The 17,744-nt window shown below is 32.3% G+C and overlaps 1 protein-coding gene across 1 annotated transcript in view; it reads left to right on the forward strand.

Moving 5' to 3' along the window:
- Positions 1-1,312: 1,312 nt before the first annotated feature.
- Positions 1,313-17,744, forward strand: part of LOC119840300 (neuropeptide CCHamide-1 receptor-like) — a 134,456-nt gene continuing 118,024 nt past the window's right edge. The window contains exon 1 of the mRNA XM_038366851.1: positions 1,313-1,508. The gene's annotated coding sequence lies outside the window, so the exon portion shown is untranslated. The remainder of the gene's footprint in view (positions 1,509-17,744) is intronic.

Below are 17,744 nucleotides of genomic sequence, written 5' to 3' on the forward strand. Positions count from 1 at the left end.
GGTAAACTGAAGTTTTCCTTAAAGATACATCAAATAAAAATACATCCTTTGAGAAACGCAAACCCAGACAAACATCAATGGACAGAAGCGATGTATACTTAGTATAAAAATTTGACATTCATATTTGATAATCTCGCCTCGCTTAATTATCTTTTATACTGCTAAAGAAAGAAATTATTGAGGTTATTTTAACCTTTATATTTATTGGTAATGCGATACGTACGCACATATATAAATATGTGCGTCTGCCAATCACTTCAGAAGCTCGTCGTGCTGTGTAAAACTCTACCTTATATATTGTACGCTTCGGTTCATTTTGGAATGTTAGTTTATATCGTGCTTCATGCAATTATTGATATTTTTTATTATTGAAAATTATTGAAAAAAAAATACTATAGAATGTACAAGTGCTTTTGGTAGTGTAATATGACTGCAATAATAGAATTTTCAATTCATCTACACTATCACCATCACTATAATCGGTTAAGGAAACCGTCAAGTCCCAAAGCCAAAAAGTTTGACGACATAATATCGCTACGAAACATCTGCCAACCCGTCCCTGGCCAGCTGGATTATGGGTTGAACCCTTACAGGACACCTGTGCCCCTGCAGTGTCCCTGCAGTAGGTACAAATAAATGATTATTAGACAAAAGGTAGATATTAAAGATCGAATAATGAATCTTACAAATACAGTAATTGTTTGAATTCATGATCTAACGAAAAGATATATTTTTATCGACTTATGATAACAACAGAGCTAAAGTTTAGGGACTGTTTGATTGATAAAGTGTTCATCTAAGTATCAAATAATTTTACAATTTGCGAGACTTTAGTCCAATTTGTTTGAACTTTCTGTTATTAAATCTAACTCCTATTTTATGAATAGAAATATAAATATTACTACGACAAAATACAAATTGCGAAAGTTTTCCATACCATTACTGAAAACATAATATTGGTATCCTATTTTTTTATTAAAGCTCCCAAAATGGATGACACTAACGTTTCTACATTATCTCTACATATTGAAAGTAGCTATTTTAATATAAAATTCTTATTATGAGTGTTCTCGAAGGACATCAAAGACCCAAAACTATAAGTCACAATATAACATGTTTATCTACGCTTATTATCTTTCTATAAAAGCTTTTGTATATTCGTAAATTATGGCAGGGTGAGGACAGAACGATCTTTTTATTAATGCAAAGAGCACTCGAGATTTTTCCGCTACGTTACAACTATGAAGTGAAGAAACGTTCAGTGGCTTGAAACTCGACAGTCGATTTCTGGCTACCGGCGTTGACGGCTGGAGCGGGAGCCACGTCCATGTGACGTTTACAACGCGGGAATGTTTTCGAATTCCGAATTCGAATTTAACGGTTTGTTTTTTAGCGCGATTAACGTATGCCAGTGCGAATCTGTGATTGAAAATTTAGTGTAAACTTTTTGGAAAGTTTGAAAATATTTTTGTGTTGTGAACTTTTGAATCGAACTGTGAGAATTTTGGGTAAGCTCTTATTGTATTAAAAGTTTATTTATCTATGTTTAGAAAAATAATATACAAAAAGGTTTGTTGTTATGTTTAAATTTTTATAGGTTCCCCACATAATCACAATTTTGTCTCTAAGTAAATATTTGCCAATGATGATCTATCTGTCTAACACATAAAATATAATAAACATAGGATTTCTTACGACTTAGCAAAATGTTTTGTGTTTAATTATATGGGGATATTAAAAACTGTTAATTAAAAAAATTATTTTTCCATCCACTTAAATATAATAAACTAAACATTCCAATCAGAAAATATAACACATTAGTATAAAAAGACGTCGGCCCTTACAATAAGTATTATATGTACCTACATTTCTTTTTAATTGTCGATAAATAAAATTAAAATTTCAGAAATCTATTAATAAATTTTTCCTTTGAATCTAATGCCATACCTTGGCTAAAGTTTGAATGACACTTGACCCTGCTAGATAAGCGCAGTCAGCAATTTTGTCAACCCTTATCACGTCACACGACACTTGTCCGTAAATGGTCTAAAATACCAAATTAAAATTAGATTGGGTTTGACATTTCTTAACTAAAACTTTTTGCTACAAGAGACAGAAGGGATTTGACAATGTTTTTATACTGTATATTACGTTACAAATTTAATAAATTTTAAATATGTTATTATCAAATCAGAGACAAAACCGTTAAACTATGATGGTTTATATAAAAAAAATAACTTACTACTAATCCCAAATCATTTTTAGGAATATACGTGATTAAATTAAAATCCAATATACATATTTGCAAAGCTAAGAGACTCGTTCAATCTAAATGATTACGATTCATAAGTAAAATGTTACGCTTTCAGGGTAAAATGTGCCTAAATTATATGAAAAAGTTATTGAATGAAATTTAACACGTTCTTTTACGTACCTATCAATATGACAATTTTTTTAATAACGAATTTAATTGTTCTCTCTATTACCTGCCGCTCAGTTCCAACATCGGACCATCCGCCGTAAAAACCAATGCCATCCGCACCATCTGGATGGCTGATGGTCCACCACCGTACGCTTCACTCGCATCTTCTTACTGTGAAGCTTTGGAAGGAATTACCAGCCAGCGTGTTTCCGGACATTTAGGGCATTGGGACCTTCAAGAAAAGGGCGTATATGTCACTTAAACTCAAACTATTTCATCATAAAAAGCTTTGCTTACTCTATCATAAAAAAAAATGGTTGCCTGTAAAGTCGGTTTTACGGGCGAAGATTTTACGTGACAACGTCTTTTTCTCGGTAGAATATTTATTGATATGAATATTATTAAATTGCACAATAGGAACAAGGAATTGAATGAAAATAAGAATTGCACAAATTTTAACTATAGAAAATATATTTTGTTTACTAAAAAGACAGAGACAGAGACACAATCACGCGCCGATTCAATGCGCCTAATTCTCTAGTGCTGCGCGCGCGGCGGACCGATCATAGTTCGGTGACTCATCGTAACGTTACCTTTTTCATAAGTGCCTCCGAGCCGCAACCTAATTTAAGACGTTGTCACGTCAAAAAACAACGCCCAAAAAAATTTTTATACAATCTATAAATTACGCGGAATGATAGCAGTGGAAACTGCCGTTCTTGTTTATTTTACAAAGCAAGCATAGTATAAAATATATAAAATTCTAATATAATTTTATTTCAATAGACACTCTTTTTTTCATTCACTATAAATGAAATAATAATTACGATCCTAAACGCAACTTTTTTCGAGTATGGTGAGATAAAGAATATGAATCTATGATAAATAAGAAAGAAAGAAAATACATTTATTTTTAAAGTTAATAAAAAATAATAATGTATATAATAAAATATTGCACTTTCTTTAAAATTCATTTAATTTGATTTTAAATTTTCTAAGATTAAATCCAAGATTTGCGAAGTCCATAGAACAGTTAGTCAATTAAAGCGACACAATTACTCCACATTATTGTCATTGAAATAGCTTCAAGCCGATTAAAATTTAATTGATTTAGCACTTCGTCCATTTTGAATACTAATCCATTTCAAAATTCGAAGCAATTAAATAAGTGGCTCAATTCTGCGGTTCTGAAATATTAATTTACTTCTACTATCCTAGGTTTAATTAAATTCCTTAAGAAGAAGAGAGTTTAATTTTTAAACGGTTCATCTTAGAGGTTTTATTACTTTTTTTCTTTTTTTGAATATTAGGTTTTGAAATCCACGTGGCATAATTTCAATTGATACTTTTTATTTGAAGGTGAAATTTCTATGCAGAATTCGTTTTATTAGGAAACTCTTGGTCGACAAAGAGGGCAGCCATTTTTAATTTTCAGGATCAAATTATCCCAGTAGGGACGTTTGCAATTAAATCAGGTGTTGTTGAAAGTTCATTCAAAAACCCTCCAGCCTTTGGCAATAACTACACAGATAAAGGGACTAATATTTAACAAACTTTGTGTTAATTTTATACTAAATGTTATGTATACTTTGTCTGTTTGATTGAAAAATCTCAGGAGATTACTGGGCTGGTCTTGAAAAATTATCTTGGTGTATAGATCAATAATCGAAGGTTTCATCTGAGGCTAACATCACGCTACGACCAAGAACATAGCAAAGTACATTTACTATATGCTATAGTAGTTACTAGCTCCAGCTTCGCCCGTGATACATATATAGCCTAGGTCACGCAGTTAAGTTGCAGCTTTTTAATAGTAAATGAATTTTTGAAATCGGTCCCGCAGTTTTTGCATGAAAACGTTACACACATACAAAAATATAAAAGTTTGCTTTTTATAATATTAGTATAGATATCCCGTTGAGTTTAGTATAGTTAATGAAGTTAATGTTACGTATATATAGTTATTTCTTTATAAACCCTCGGTCGAGTTTTGTGTTATCGGCCCTATACAATTTCTCAAATCCTAGAGGTCATTTATCCGTTCAGATTATGGTAATAGAATCATCCCATATTACGTGATTTGTCTAGTTATTTTATAACTGCTTTCGTTGTTACTTTGATAATATTGCTATGAAGTTGAGTTGCAATTAAATGCTTCATCTATTATTTAAATGTATATTTGTTTTTTGGAAGTTTGCATGGAATCGATATTAGTTGAAAATCTATTTCGATCCACTATAAACAAATAAATTTTATACACTTATCAAGATTACAACCATTTCTGAGTATATTTTATTATTCTGATAAGGATTGTAAAATAAGGAAGTGTTGCAAATTGTGATATTTTTTATAAGCAAGATACCTTTTGTGCCCTGATAGGGAAAGTAATTCTTAATTTTCCTCCACCAGCTATTGAATCTCACCAAACTGTTGCCAAACGAATCTATCTTGAAATACCTTTTTTAGAATAAGGCTACTGCTATTTCACTCACACAATATTTCCGAACCCGCAACCATTTGCCTAGTTACCGTTCCACCAAACCGGTATAATTTAAAAACACAAAATATTTCCTTATACTTACATAAAGCCAGATTCTTTGTAATTAGCAGTAAGGTGTTAATTGGTTTATTGTTTGTTTTAATAATTTATGTGGATTTCGAATGTTTGGTATTTCCCTTATAGATCAAATGTCAGGAATGGACGAAATTTGCCACAAATATAATTTGGTTTTTAAGACTTGGTTGTTATATCGGATATCCCACGGTAACGAGAGCTATGGAAAGCTTTTATAAATCTGCAGTATCATTCTTAACTTGATAGCCGGTTTTGTATGTATCTCTTGGATGACCTAAGAACAACCTGAACATAAAAAGCGAAAATGTTCACAAGATCACTTTATAAAAAGAGAAGAAGAGAGGACGATTAAATGAGTTACAGATACAAAGCATAAACACATTTTATTACATATTCGTCTAATACATAAATTCAAAAATTGCGGAATATAATTCAGAATTTTGTTAACATAATAAATAGATCTAAAAGTGAACGCTTACAATATTCAACACGCTATGCAACGTTATATTTATTTGCGTTAATTACTTAAAATACATGGGGAATATCGATTCATCACCATCACAATTATGAAGACTTACGTCTACATTCTGGCTATTATAAAAATAGATCTGACATGTCCGGAACAGATTTTTTACACCAAGGTAGGTATTTCACATCTTATTTATTGGGAAAAATAATAAGGAGCCAATTTGATTAAACTATAAAATTCTACAAAAAAGGACAGCGTCGTCCTGGGGAGAGACGTATCACTCTAAATTCTAAAATGGGACAACATAACCATAACTTCTTATGAAACGTAAAAAGAATCACGTCAATTGGTTTATCGAGTAAGAAAACCAAAAAAAAAATACATTCAAATTGGACCTCCTTCGGTTTTAAGGATTGTCGCTTGTAATAGAGTATCACTTTTATATGTGGATTAATGGTTAACATTATTAGCCATTTGGCTACGGTGCAAACGGTGTGGATTCGATCCCAACGATAGGAAAAACCATTTAATGACGAAAATCGAGTGTTTATAAATGTCTATGATATAATTGAGAGCGGTAGTAGCTCATGGTTTATGCCTGCGACATCAATCAAAAACGAAACAAGTGTGAATACTACCCACATCACGAATGGTCAAGGAAACTGTTAAACCGTAATGCTCAAGAACCGAAAAATACGATTATATGTGACATCTGCAAACTGTTTTAGGTCAGCGTGATAAATGTACAACTTAAACCTTTGTTAAGATCTAGTCCCAATTATTGTGGGTTGTAGGTAAGTATGGTTTGAGTTGCTAAACTAAAAATTATTATGCATTGGTTATAATGATGAGGAGACTAATATTAATTATGCTATAACTATAGCCTTAAAAATATCTGCGAGTATACATGGCAGCTTTATTTGCGAATTTTTTAATAAAAGCTTGTACCTCTTTATTATAACATTTGGCCTAAATTTTTTCTATACGAACACGGATTTTGGGTACAAAGCATGGAACAAAATGTTGACCCATAGAATTGCATCAAAAGAAACATTACAGTGAAAGTTCCTCAAAGAGATTGTACACTAGAACAGAACTAAAAACTTTGTATGTGTGCGTGGATGTATTGTGCAGCGATGCGTAAATGTGAGTGCAATAACATAAAATGGTAAAAGTGTTTTTGGGAAATGTTAGTTGAATTTTATTCAAGATCTGTTGTTTGATGTTAAATCGTGAGCATTTTAAATTAATTGAAAACTTAGAATGAACGTAAATATATATTTATGTTGTTTTTCATTTTAATTTACTCGAATTACTTTGTAGTAAGTTATAGACCTATGTATTTTGAGATAGTTAAAAGCGATTCATCTTTGTTATCCTCTTGTGCTTGACAGTTTCTCCTTACGATGTGATGTGTAACCCTTCTTGTTTCACTGTCATAAAGAAAGAATAATGGTTTTCGTTCAAATGCAATTTGGAGGTTATTTTTAATAGCTTGAATTATAAGCTTTTAAATACCATTAGACTAACAATATTTTTCTTTGTATTTAAAGTAAAAAAATCAAAAAGGGCTAAAATTAACACGGTTCAATTTTATTAATTTTTCATATAAATATTATTTTAAGGCTGAACCCGCTCTTATTTACCGTTGCTGCGCAGTGTGCGCAAATAGATATCGTCCGAATTTACTGAAAGAGGATTAAACGTGATAACTAGGCGCGATATCCAAATATAAACAAACACATGATACAAACGAATTTATTCTATTATTGTCCGGTAACACACTCGGTGCCCCTTACATCGCCATTGCTTATGGGCGAGGGCGTCACTTTCATCAGCTGCCCCGCCTGCTCGTTTTTTTTTTTTTTTTTGATGTAATAGCGGGCAGCTGAGCTGGTGGTTCGCCTGATGGTAAGCGATCACCACCGCCCATAAACATTCGCAAAGGTACCTCTGTGAATGCGCTGCCCGCTTTTATGGGGTAAGGGAAAAGGAAAGGATTAACGACTGGAAAGAAGGAATGGACTAGGACGGGTGAGGAAAAGGAAACGGGCCTCCGGCTCCCCCACTCACCGTACGAAACACAGTGGCATGCCACTATTTCACGCCGGTTTTCTGTGGGGGTGTGGTACTTCCCCGGTGCGAGCTGGCCCAATTCGTGCCGAAGCGTGCTCGACTCCCACAATAAGTATAGTTTGCCAGCTACGCGATAAAAATGTACATAAATGTTATTTTCTGCATATAACACACATTTAAAGTTTAAATGCCAGCTTTCCGTAAGCGACTTCATCCGTGAATTCGAAGGAAAAACTAGACAGTACACCTCGGCTTCCCGCATAACGAGAACGAGATATCCAGGATTGAACCTAACCTATTTCCTTGCCTAGATTTCAGACTCTGTGCACCAAATTTCATCCACATACATTAGGTAAATTATGAAAAATAACTCAAATGTTAAAATAACTCTAATTTATCAAAAGATTATGAGTAATTACGGTATTAGTAAGTCCTTCTTAAATGTTGCTGAAAGATTATGCGAAAACAAGATGCTTAGAAAAATGCAAAGATGCTTAGCTTTAAATAGTGAATGCAATATGATACTAGCTGCATGAATTAGATCGTTAATTTCATATAATATCGTGTCCAATTTCAGCAGAGCTAATTAATTATTATTATGGAAATTACATTGTTTGCATTACACGTATTACGCTACACGCTAGACAATAATCCTGGCTTTACATGTATTTAAACAATAATATTATATACTAATCGGTCCATTTGCGTATGATTAACAAATGAAATAACTAACGATATGAGAAATTTTGAAAGAATAGAAAAATCATTCACGAGGCGGGATACGAACCCGCGTTTTATGCCAAACCGTAGAATATTATCTATCATTCAAAATTTCTCATTTATAAAACATTTCAATGCTATAAAACTAAAAATAAAACTATCAATATTGAAAAAGAAATAACGTTTATTTAACACCACCACATTTACACACAGTTAAATTAAAATTAAAATTAAAAAGTGAACTTATGACTAATCGGTGTGGTGCTAAAAAGGGTAACTTCTCAGCATGTGCTACGCGTAATGCGCAGCGCTGATTTTCAGTAGCCCCTTTGAAAATGTAAAAATTACTTGTTTGCTATGGAAACCCACAATCGATCTGCTCTATGAAAATAAAGCTATTTCTAAGTTTATTAACTTGTTATGACATTAGTAAATTTGAATTTTCTCCAAACCATTTTTCATTAGAGGGCGGTTGCATTTTCCCGCGCAAAATGGCTAAAATGTGGATGGCGGTCGTGCTATTTTTAGTGAATCCGCACCATTAACTTGCAAACCGCAAAATGTTAACTTTAAATGGTAACTGTTACTTAAATTTTGTATTTCCTCGGTTTGAAATTTGAATTTTATTTTGTGCTTTCATATTGCTTGTAATTATGTAAATGTACGTAGCATTTACAATGTAACCTACAACATGTATAAGTTGACTTATGTAATTCATTAAAAAAATTACATTTCTCGAAACGGTTCTTGTGACCCTACCTAAAACCCTAGTCCGTGACTAGGGGCTACCCTCTACAGACTGGGATTTTCACAGATTTTAGTCGGTTCGACTCTTGTAAATATATTAGTAGGTTGAACAAAAAATGTATAATATATAATATACAACTACAGAGTTTCTTGCCGGCTCTCCTCTGTAGAACCTGCTTTCTGAACCGGTGGTACCTAAATGTTAAAACTGTGTAAATAAACGATTCAAAAGTGCTTCTTAAACAAATCTAATTGAATAAAAAAATGTCTAAGTTTGAGTTTGAGTTAATGCTTTATTTATTTATATTTTCTTTAGATTATTGTTCTTTTCTTGAATTTTCCTATCTGACTTAGTATAACAATTGTTCAAAACTCAAACTCGAACATTTATTCATTTAACTAGACTTCCTACAGAAGCGCTTTTGAATCGACAAAACACATAATTAAATATTTTCTCTCTTATAAAACTAAATTTTATTAAACCTAGATCTGAACAGTTATTATTAGTCTCTTAGACTACAGGCCCATGACAACCCCCATTGGGATCACGTGGGAGGCACCAAGTTTCAATTAAAAAAGAATTCTAAAAATCGATTTACCCGGCAATTAGTTATGAGGTAATAAATATCAAAAAATACAATCATATTTATAAATTCCTCCTGCTTTATTTCGGTTGATTATAGACCCATATGCACTAATTACATACGTGCATCTTTTAGTTTGTTAGTAAGGTTTGGCGAACTATTAGTCTCTGACACTAATGTGTGGTGACTTCGTGAAAAAATTAAACAAATGTCAGTTCTGGAATTTATTGTATACTAACTGATTCGGTAATTGTTATGCCTGTTATGTCTTACTCTTATCATTTAGCAGTGTGAATAAAAGATGTTGGCCGATTCTTATAGACCAATATGCACACAAAATTTTATAAGAATCGGTCCAGATATTTCGTATGAGTATGGGAACGAACATTATGACACAAAAATATTATATATATTTAACATTAGACAATTTGTCATTGAATTATATACTATTAATAATTTTGGAATAAAACCTTATGTGAGGAATATTACCTTGTTTATAAATACTCGAGAAATTTACTTTTTGATTCCCTGATTACAGTATTTTCGTGTTAAGATTGATTGAAATATAAAAGAGAAAGGTTGATTAAAATAAAAAATACGTTATAAATTAATTTCAATTTTGTTTTCACTATAAATATATCGGTAACATAAAATCGATCTATTTATACTCAATTACTGAAATTTACGTTTATAACCTTATCAAATTACTCTGAAGACTGAAGAGCGCTTAATAAGTTAATATAATTTATCCTACTCAATTAATATGTGACAATGGATTACCCAATTACACTGTTTATATCATACAGCTATCATATTGCTCTTGAAGCTATATTCAGACTCTCAATGCTTTTGTCAACTAAATAGTTATTCAGAAAACGCGCGTTTGGTAACTTCGTCAATGATAGAAAGCTATTTGTTATATTATAAACACTATATTAATGTTATGTTTTCATACAACAAACAAAATAATTATCAATAGTAATAAGCTATCTAAGCTCGACAGAATCTTTACTTCAACTACCTATTTATGAGGATAGAAAAGGTCTTAAACTATACCCAGTCACACTTTGAAGGCCTTAACCAATGAGGAGACATGTTCCCGGTTAGGAATATCCGTAATTATGATTAAAACACTGTCATTTACTTACATTATTTGACGATCAAATGATCAAACAGCACCACATTAAAACTGCCAATGAAGTAACAGTCGTTAGACAAATACACATTTTTGGATGTCCTAGCGGACAACTGAGCAGTTCCTCTGATAGTAAGCGATCACCGCCGCCCATGGATATTCGCAGAGACTGTCTCTACGAATGTGCTGCCCGCTGTAAAGAGAAAAGAGATAAGGAGGAATATGCTGGGAAGGGTAAGGTAAACGGAAGAACAAAAAGTGAGGTGCGATTTTTTTTTTATTTATAATAGGGCAGCGCTTGACCAAGATCTCGTCTGATTTAAGAAACTATTTTACACCTATTTTTTAAGGAACATAAGATTTCTCCATTAAAATCGCATCTCAGTTTATACGATTCGTGTATTTTTAATTTACAAGATCAACTAGCTTTTAATCGCCGTAACTCTTCCCGCGAATTTGTTTTCTCCTTTATTGTTAACGAATTTAATTTAGGAGGATAAGGAAATTGTGAATTTTTCATTTGTTATGTAATTATTTATTGTTTCTTCCGTACATCGCAACGCTTTATTTTTGTTGACGTTCTCTAAAAAATTATTATAGATATATTTTTGGAAAGTTTTGATTTAACTTCCTAGGTCATGTGAGATGATGATATTTAATAATTGAATGTGTATTTTATATCTTACTTTTAGATTTCGATGCTACAGACCGTATAGTATTATGTTATCTGTGCTGTCACAGACCATGTCTGTATACTGTCATACTTAGAGCACACTTTGTTTGTCAGGCGTTAGAAACTGTATCAAATCAATCCATAACGACATCAATAATGACGACTTTACATTTTATCGAGTTACTAGCTGCGCCCCGCGGTTTCACCCGCCCAAGTTCGTATCCCGTAGGAATATCTGGATAAAAAGTTGCCTATATGTTATTCCAGCTGTCCAGCTGTCTACGTACCAAATTTCATTGCAATCGCTTCAGTAGTTATTGCGTGAAAGAGCAACAAACGCACACACATCCTTACAAACTTTCGCATTTATAATATTAGTAGGATGAGAATTTATAAGTACATTTTGTTTCTCCGAAAAACCTTTCCTGAAATCCTTAGAATAGTGACACTTATCTTAATAACATAACAATCGCACGCACCAACAACTCATGCACACAATACAATAAATTAACCTTTCTTTGTCCCATTGTCGACCGTTTGACCGCTTCCCATGTAGGGCTTTGTCTATTTATTACTTGTCACGTGTTATTTTGATAATAGACACATAAAAGAAATAACTTGATGATTTATTTTATGTTCTAAGCAAGCTGGTTGAATGATTACGAGTTTAAAATGTATTATTGCTTCTTAACTGCCGAATAAATAAAGGAATAAATAATTTATTTCCTAACTCACAAATCCCTACTGTGCTTAATATTCCCAATAATAATATTATAAGTGCGATAGTAACTCTATCTCTTCTTTACACTTAAACCACTGATCCGACTTAGATAAAATTTGGCGCAGTTTTTAACCAAAATCCCATACAAACGGGAGCTATGTAAAATCCTGGTCCGTCTATTATTTCCATTGGTTACGCGAAAGAAGCCGCGGGCAGAGAGCTAGCACAACGCATCATGCTCCTTTTATGAAAAGGGTAGACCTCTTCTAAATATCAGGTTTAAATATACGGCTCTAGGGAAGTCTTAAACAAGGCTTACTTGTAACTAAGTGTTTTGAAAGGTCCCAATAATGTATTTACATCGATCTAATGTCCCAAGGTGCTTCAGAGGTATCTAATTTCGGTAGAAAGGTGCACCATAATATACAAAATATATATAAAAACAAAATGTTACAAAAGGCGGTCTTATTGCCTACGGTGATCTCTGCCAGACATCCTTTACGTACAGGCTGAGGAAAATATAATTAATGATAGGTAACTACTAGCTGCTACAGGCAGTAGACCTCAGTTCCATATAAATTATCTGATTGATTCCTATGTAACAGCGTAACTGATCTGCAGTAAGTGCTACGCATAAATTAGTTATCAAGTAAAAGCAATAGGATATGAATCGTTTAATATCTACGCAAAATAAAGAAAACAAGGCATTAAGTAATTCAGTTACGAAAATGATAAAATATCGAAATAATAAATGAATTGAATATTTCACTGTTTCTTAGAAGTCAACCGATCTTTATTTGAATATATATACTATGAGAAATTTTGAAAGAATAGAAAAAAATTGATCACGAGGCAAGATTTGAACCCCCCTCAGGGATCACGGGTGGCCGAGAGGCTAGGCGTTGCTACGGTTAGGCAAAAAACGCGGGTTCAAATCCTGCCTCGTGATCAAATTTTTTCTATTCTTTCAAAATTTCTCATTTATAAAGCATTTCAATGCTATAAAACTAAAAAATTATGTATATATATACTAGCTGACCCGGACAAACACTCTTCTGCCTTATTCTTATCATTTACAAACAGATGTTGGCCGATTCTCAGACCTACCCGATATGCACACAAAATTTCATTTTTTTTTTATTTCACAAAATTTTTGAATCGGTTTACCCATTTCGGAGGAATATGTAACTTACATTGTGACACGAGAAATTTATGTGTAAGATATATGTATAATTAATTTTATATAATATTTAAACTAGTGAATTTATGGTATCGTCACTGATTTTTAATAAGTATACAAAGTTTGAATTAAATTTTTCCGTTAAATAAGGTTAAAATCGAGTCTGAAAATGTCTATCATTGAAATCTAATTTTTATTGACTTTTCCATTAGAAAGCTGCATTTTCCCTTAGTGACAGTACTATAATATACCGCGGGCAAATCCAGGGTAAAGCGCTAGTCAGTTGATAGAAGGAGGAGGAAGAGGGGAGGAATCACTGCAGATTTTAGAGTGGGACTAAATGACAATATTTTCCTATCAAACACAAAAACAATCACGCCAATCGGTAGAACGGAGTTATAGAGAAACAAATACAAAAAATAAGTCGAATTAAGAACGTCCTTGTACAGCGGTCGGTTAAGAAGGAACTCAACATGACCAATAAAATGTTTGAACTATGATAACGATAGAACATTTCCCGAAGACATAACTTCATAACAGTGAATGCGAACCAGCGATGGAATTCAATTAAATAAATTAGGAAAGTACACTACCCTTTTCTAGACTCTATCTAGACATTTTGTATTTTATAAGCTGATCAGTTCAAGCTTAAAAAATAGTACGATTTTGATTAGTTAATGAATAGGTCATGATAGTTATTTAGACATATTTTTTATGATTATATAATTTTTACATTACCCCAACTAATATTATACAAAAGAAAGTAACTCTAAATCGATTTTGCTGAAATCAGAGATTACGAAAACCCGGGAAAAGTCGGGGCAAGCACCTTAAAATGTATTTTAATTCTCCTCAATTAGACAAAGACGGTGGCTGTGAAAATTTTTGGAAACATCTATTTATTTAGTGTTATATAAACTAGAAGCAAATTAATTATAAACTCGCACGAAATAGTGCATCGTACTTTCACATGGGATGTAAATGGAAGATTTAACACAAGACGCATATGAAAGTATTCAATTAACTTCCTAGAACTTGCTCTGTGCTAGTTTGCAATCGAAGCCCAGAAGTTTCTAAACTATTCAATATCAAGTCCTATAAAATGGTTTAATTAATCATAATAGTAATAAACATTTATTTGAGACCACATAGCCAATAAAGTGTTAGTACCTATAAAATTACATTCATTTATATACACATTCTAATTTTATAATACAATATTTACTAAATTCATTATGAAAACTATTTAATACATTAAAGAGCTCATTATTTTTATTCTTGTAAGTTAAGTTAGTTGCTCCTTCGTCTTTAAGACTGGATTTTTCTGTGTAATCACTAAAGATGGTTTAAAAATAACGATATTATTCATGATCTTTTACTTAAATCTACGATAAAACTTATAGCAAAGCTGTGCGTGTATAAAACAAATGACGAATAATGTTTTATAGGGCGTTGTTTTAATGGTACTCAATTTTTACATCATCTACATTGAAAGAGTGAAAATATGGATTAAACTATTTTTTTGTGTATTTCAAGTACCTATATTAATTGGTATGTTATATTTCAGTTATTTTTAATCATGATGATGTTAATTTATTATGATATGAGTTAGATCAAAATTGGCAGCCCACATCTGTTCCCACCATAGGGAGAGCCACCACCGCTCTTTGTTTACATTACTTTGTCTACATTATTCAAAGTATTTGTGTAGGTATAACCAGTATAGTATTAAGTTATCTGTCGTATAACTATTTTTAAACCTATTAAAAAAATGAAGAGGTTATGAATTTGACCTTATTATTTGATACCTTTTTACTTTGGACTAGGTGGACTATTTAGTTTTTTTTCAATATATTTAAAAGCTGGTAATTAGGCCTCCATTTAAATTTAGTCTAGTATGAACGTGTTTAAGTTTTATGGATAAATAATTATTTCCATTAAAATGAACAGATATCGAATCATAGATAACTTCTTGATCCACAGCAATAAGCATCAGAAACTATTCGTAATTCCTATTACAACTCAGTTCTATGTCGAAGTTTCTAGAATCGGTTGGCCTCTCTTTGTTTTGGTTAAAGGAGGATTCGCAATTTGATCATTGATATCCGTATCGGTAGTGTCGTTTTCCCTTTATTCAAACCTTTGTATAGTTACCAATGGGCGATTGGATTTTAGGTGGCACGTGGATTCTATTTCGGTATGTATTCTATAATATGCAGGGGTTTTTAAAGACAAAATAGTTGGATTTTTGAGGTTATAAATGGCTTATTATCAATACAAATGATTTTAACTAGTTTTTTTTTATTAGTAAGGGTATTCGTTACAATGGGACTGCCGCCTACCATAAACAACATGCTTAAAAACCAGTCACGCGAGTGGTGAAATTCGGAAATAAAACCTCATTTGATGTCAGATACTTGTGTGTATGTGTTTAATGAAAAAATCAATAATATGTTTCTTTATTTACAATAATTGAATTCTTCCACTTCTTATGAATCAAAGTACCCGTACAAATTAACTATGCAATCATAACTGCATCGCTCATGCACCTACACAATTGCACTACACAAAATTAAATTGATGTTTCCAAGAACTAAAATTTAGGAAATTGCTTTATCAATTTATTGAGTATACCCACATTTTCGGTATTAAAAATTTAAGCGATTGTAAAAATTATTGCTAATACTGAAAACCCCTTTCTTAAATGCATATTTCAATACTTTAGAGACAAAGTTAGAAAGGACGAACTTTAGAATGTAATTTCAATTTACCGCTAGAATTGTTTAAATTTAAGTGTCATTCTGGCATAATACAAAAGCTACGTTTTACCCAAACACGATTAGTAGTATTGTGTTATTGGAGGAAAAACATTCAAACAAACTTTCGCATTCATAGCACTTATAGATTTGACAGAATAAACTAATGTAAAAGTCCATGCGTTAAGATTATTATTATATGTCAAAACTTCTTTCAGTACTGCTTATACTATTGTAAACACCTCCATAATCACAGATAATCCTGCCGCTGGTTTGAGAAAAATAGAAAAGGCTTCGACGTTCCAAATCCGCACTCAACAGCGTGTAAAACCGTCCAATTATTGTCTTTTCATTTACCACTTCATTCCGTCAGACCTAACATTTCCTTAGGCTTCCTGTAATACTGTCGCAGACAATCGAACTAATGAATTTGACGTCTTTATTAAACGTCTTTTGTTAGCTGTACATTTGTGTGTGTTGTCTAATTACAAGTGATACTACTATAGGAAGTATCTTACATTATAAATGTCAATTCTCTTTAATTTTACCTCAAAATGAAATAAAAAGAGTTTATATTCAGATACATTATGAATGTTGTAATGGTTTAATGTGAACTTGGAACCGAGTAATCTTGGCTCCCATTTCCGTAGGTTATACTGTTTTTGAGGAAAAATTTTATCTATTTGCCTATCAGTATTAATAGAGCAGAAGTGAGATCATATACCCCATACTGCGCATGGGAACTCGGTATTTGCCTTTTTTTATTCGATGGTAGGTCAAGCGTGACCACGATCGCCTGATGGTAAGCTGAGATGTGGTCTAAGATGGGGCGCGCTTCCCTAGAAGGTACCTGTTCACTCTTCTCTTGAAGCCGTCCACATTGTATTCGTCGGGGAACATAGACTCAGGAAGCATGTTCCACGCCTATTTTTATGCAGGTATATATAAGATTATAAATTTGCTTTAAGGAAAATCTTTCCGCACTCCGGCTTAGATCTAAACCTGTTTGCGCAAATTATAAAGTTACCACGTAGACGACGGTGCAGGAAAAACAAATATTTTATAGGAAAATGGATGAAAGTGGAAATGTCAGGTGCATTATTAAGTCGGAAATCTCCCTTTGAGATTTCATAAAATGTTTATTCTTTTGTGTTGAAAGAAAATACAAAAGTATAAGTAAATAATAAATGTATTCAAAAAATGTTCTTTCTTCTGAAATGAAATGATTTGAAATGATTTATTTATTTCCATATTTAAACAATACAATCAAATACAATGAAAAGAAATAGTATATGAATAGTTGGCACTTTATAAAGATACACTAGTTCCCACACTAGGATCCCCTGTGTTGTGGGCAACTAGTCTCTTCCGATGTTACAGAAATTTTTAATTTCTAAAGATTATAAGCTATACATTGCAGTGTAATAAATATAAAAAAAAAAGTTAAATTAAAAACAAAAGTAAGATATTTATCAAACTCCAGTGGATGTGTGTGTGTGTGTGTGTGTGTGTGTGTGTGTGTGTGTGTGTGTGTGTATGTGTGTGTGTGTGTGTGTGAGTGTGTGTTTCATTTTTCATTGACTAGCAATGCTTCAGTTTCACTATAAGTTAAATTAAGTAAAAGTTGTTCTAATCTCTTTTTGAAAATATATATCGATGCATTTACTATATTAACCTTTAATCTTT

Source organism: Zerene cesonia, chromosome 5, assembly GCF_012273895.1.
Source record: "Zerene cesonia ecotype Mississippi chromosome 5, Zerene_cesonia_1.1, whole genome shotgun sequence".
Taxonomy (NCBI): Eukaryota; Metazoa; Arthropoda; class Insecta; order Lepidoptera; family Pieridae; genus Zerene; species Zerene cesonia.